A 4,208-nucleotide genomic window follows, 5' to 3' on the forward strand; every position below is an offset into this window, starting at 1 on the left:
CACGTTTTTTTGTTTTGTTTGGTACTTAAACGAAATTCTCTTGTTGTTCATTAACACATACAAGTATTAGTATTAGTTGATGAAAGATAAATCTCCATGGATGCTTGAGAGAATTAATTTACATTTTGAAATAAATCAAATCTATGTTGTCATCATGATGACTGGTAAAGTTGAGTGGATGAATTTACAGTTTAATACAGTAAGATACAGAAATATATTAAATAAACAGAAACGAGACTAATGTAAAAGTATACTTTCATTAATGTAACGTTACTGTCATTAGAATGACTTGCCAAAATTATTTAGTTGATTCATTTTAGGGCTGGATATTAGCAGACATTTTATGATTCCATTCAATTTTAATTCACGTGCTTTCGATTCTATTTCCAATTCGATTTTACATTTATTATTTTAATGTAAATCAGGTGTAATACATGTAACATTTTCTAAAACTTTCTCTCTATAGTTAATTTTTCTAAGTAACGAGTTTAGCTTCATTTGATCTGAGGCGCCATATTAAAGAGTGATAAAATGGTATTAAAATGGACTGAATTTGAAATCGGAGTCTGTTTCTTATCAAAAGTAACAAGCCTCAAAACCTCACTGATCAACTATTTCTGTGTAAAATGTTGTATTTATTGATATAGACTACAGTCTGACAATAATGTACTGTATATAAAGCATTATCTATCTATCTATCTATTTATCTATCTATCTATATATATATATATATATATATATATATATATATATATATATATATTTATAAATACATACTAATTATGTTGTCTGGAATGTTTTCAGTCAACATGTTAAGAAAGAAGAGAATAAAACCTGAGCAGGATGCAAAAGAACACATATTGTCGGGCAAAGACAAAGCCTTCATTGAGGGACGACAAATCAACACATTCAAAGGTAAATTGTGCACCACAAGGCAATTTGACTATGTTCAGACTGCAGGCAAATCAAATCATAAAGTAGGCATGCACTTGTAAGAATGAAAAGTAGGCCTATTGCTGGCAGTCTGGACATTATCTTTCACATTCACACATTTTACCCTTGGGTAAGCCGCTCATTTTCATAAAGGTTAAGAGATGGAAAAAAAAACTTTAAACAATTTTTTTTATAATTATTATTTTAAAATAAATACATGCAACTATGTATACAGAGAATAGTGTAACCAAATTCAACTAGTAGGCTATATCACAGTGAAAACCAATGCTTGATTATTTTTTTTATTTCCTGCACCTCATATTACATTACACAGTTTTACAGGATTTAACTCTTTAAAAGGATAGGTTGGTTAGCTGTGTAACATATAGGTGCACTTGGATTCATGTTTTATTTGTATTATTATATATATTATTTTGCCCTTTTAGGGAGAGGTGTGTTTGCACTTGAGCACATTGAACCATCCACCTTTGTTGTTGAATACCGTGGGATTCTCTCTCAAAGTAAACATGTTAAAGATGTTCAAGGCAACTACTTGTTTGACTTCACATGGAATGGAACACGTTATTGGTAAGCTGGCTGTTTCTTTTTTGGTTTATTTATTTTTGGTTCATATTCAGAGCAAACTCGTTGCATGTCATTCTAATAAAAACAGTTATGATTATGATTTATTATTATTACTATTATTATTACAATATAGGGCTGCACGATTTGGGGAAAATGTCATATTGTGATTATTGAGGTCAATATTGCAATTGGAATATGCGATTGCGATATAATAAACAAATGGTTTCATGAGTCAACTTGCTTGGTTCTAAAGCAAAATGCACACACAGATTAGTGATAATTCTGAAATGTGTATTTCTCAACTCAAACTAGCAACAACAACTAAATGATTGATAACATCTAAGCTATTGATGTGTGGATAAAAATGAATCCACCCCCATTTAAAACATTAATTATAGCCATCCAACATTACAGTGATTCCATCATTACAATTGAAAGCTATAATTTAAAAAAAAAACATTTATTAGACGTCACAAAATATAACAGCTTTTAATTTAAGTGAACTTCAAATAATCCTCACATAAACCCATTATAAATGACATGTCATATTTACCTGTGCCCTTCCTGTCTAACAGGTATGCAGAAATTTAATAAAGTTATCAAACAGTCTGCGACTCTGCGCTGCATAAATAATAAATAGACTAATCCTTATTAAAGCTACATAAGTTCTTTAGTCAAGAGCAGTGAGTAATTTTCTCTGTCCCCTTTGTTCTGTGATTAACTTTACTGACAGAAAGCTTTGGCTGCTGGCCCTTTAAGAGCAGCCGCTGCTGACAGAGACGCGGATCTCACATGCACCTCATCCTCTCACAACTCTATACGTCCATCATAAGACTGCTCTTATGTTATGAAGATACTCGACAAACGACATTTTGGCATAATTGTGTGTGTTGTTGTTCGTTCAAGCGCAAAAAGGGAACTGTATTCTGGCGCGTGTCTTTCTGTTAGTCACAGTCGGACATTCAGCGCGCTCTCTTTTGACTTGTCTCGCATGAATGGTTTTAAGCAATCGCATGAGAGCATTATCATGTAACACTAGCCAAAGGATGACAAAAAATAACCGATGCTGCGTTAATTGCGTTAACAGCCCATTGGTGATTTTACATAAAATCGCAGCATTTTGCGCAATATAATCGCACAGGCTTGACATCGCGATTACGATTGTGATAAGATTAATCGTGCAGCACTATTACAATAGCAGATTTGCTAGGGTTCTCATAACATTAGGAACTTATAAGTTAGTGATAATCAATAACATGGTTATTGTTCAACTGGGGTATTATTTTTTTTACCTCAAGTGGATCATCTGACCTATTAAAAAAAAAAAGTTAACTTTCACAATGTGTATTTGAATATAGGTTAAATAGGCCAAGGTTAGCCTAACCCAAATGTTCAGTTACAACCGTATGTTTCAGTGTGTGTCTATGTTTTAAGTTTCTTACTGCACTATTTTTATCACAGCATAGATGCAACAAAAGAGGACGGTGGACATTCACTTGGACGACTGGTGAATGATGATGACAAAAATCCAAATTGCAAAGTCAAGACAATCATTGTTGACGGAAGGCCACACCTGTGTCTGTTTAGTATAAGACATATCTTTCCAGATGAGGAGGTCACATACAACTATGGGGATTCCTCTTGGCCTTGGCGTTTAAGGGTGAGTCTCTTAAAGACTTTATCACTGAAAGTCAACCATGTTCTGTATTTCATGAATGTTAGTTTTTTATATGATGCAGATTATTTAAAAAAATTCTGCATGTCTGCTTTGTGCACGACGGAGCCATGAAAGGGACACTAGATATTTAGTCTTTGGTTGATACTAGAATTAGTTGCGGTGACCAATTGGCAAGCATCCTTGCCTCAGTGTTGTACCTGTCTTTCTCAAAATTACAGGAATTGTGTGACGAGACATCAGTGGCTGTGACTGAATGCAGTGTGAATCCTTCCTCATCAGTGAAACAGAAAGTAAGTGAGCGCATGTTCCTTCATTGTTTTCTTCTCTTTGACACAGGCAATGTTAAGTGTAGGATGGTTGGGCATCATGCTAGACTGGGTGACGTGGACTGTCGTCTTAAAGACGCTGTTGTGACGTCTCAAATTCGAGTAAAATGTACATTGCTCGGTTCATTCATTTTCATAACTCGTGCGTTGGGGGATGGGCATGACACTGACCTGAAATATAAGGACAGTTCTCCACTACGAGGACCATCATGTCAGGGTTAGGGTTTGAGGAAAAGATGTTGCTTTGGGTATGTGTCGGCTGCTTCTTTATTGTGGATAAGCTGTAGACCCAATATGCACACTTTTCAATCTGGATATGCTTTGTGACTTTCAGTCACAGAGACGTAAACTGTTAAGGCCCATTCACACCACACTCTGGAATGAAAGTTGTTCTATGTTCAATATATGTTGATTTAATAAATAATTTTTGTTATAGTGCCACCATGAAGTTCACAGTGCTGTTATCTCCAGTTTGGATTCTTGTGAAGATTGCAGTGGACCTGTGTCAAGTCGAAAATGGCTTGGCCTTACATGCAAATGTCAGTATCTGCATCGCTCATATATGTTTGTATGTGTTTTCATTTTTGTATTGAAAACAAAATGGGCTTTTATTAAATGTTTTTTGTGCAGTTTTATTCAAATCATTATTATTTCAAAGGCATATCTATTGTTTTCTGCATTTTAAA

General features: G+C 34.4%; 1 long non-coding RNA gene across 1 annotated transcript; it reads left to right on the plus strand.

The window, feature by feature from the left end:
• Positions 1 to 823: 823 nt before the first annotated feature.
• On the plus strand, positions 824 to 3,000 carry LOC143744186 (uncharacterized). The gene is made up of 3 exons (XR_013205790.1): positions 824 to 915; positions 1,380 to 1,521; positions 2,980 to 3,000. It is a non-coding gene; the product is annotated as an uncharacterized LOC143744186 (long non-coding RNA).
• The last annotated feature ends 1,208 nt before the right edge of the window (positions 3,001 to 4,208 follow it).

This window comes from Siphateles boraxobius, unplaced genomic scaffold (assembly GCF_051911475.1).
Source record: "Siphateles boraxobius isolate OS27281-9 unplaced genomic scaffold, OSU_SipBor_1 2, whole genome shotgun sequence".
Taxonomy (NCBI): Eukaryota; Metazoa; Chordata; class Actinopteri; order Cypriniformes; family Leuciscidae; genus Siphateles; species Siphateles boraxobius.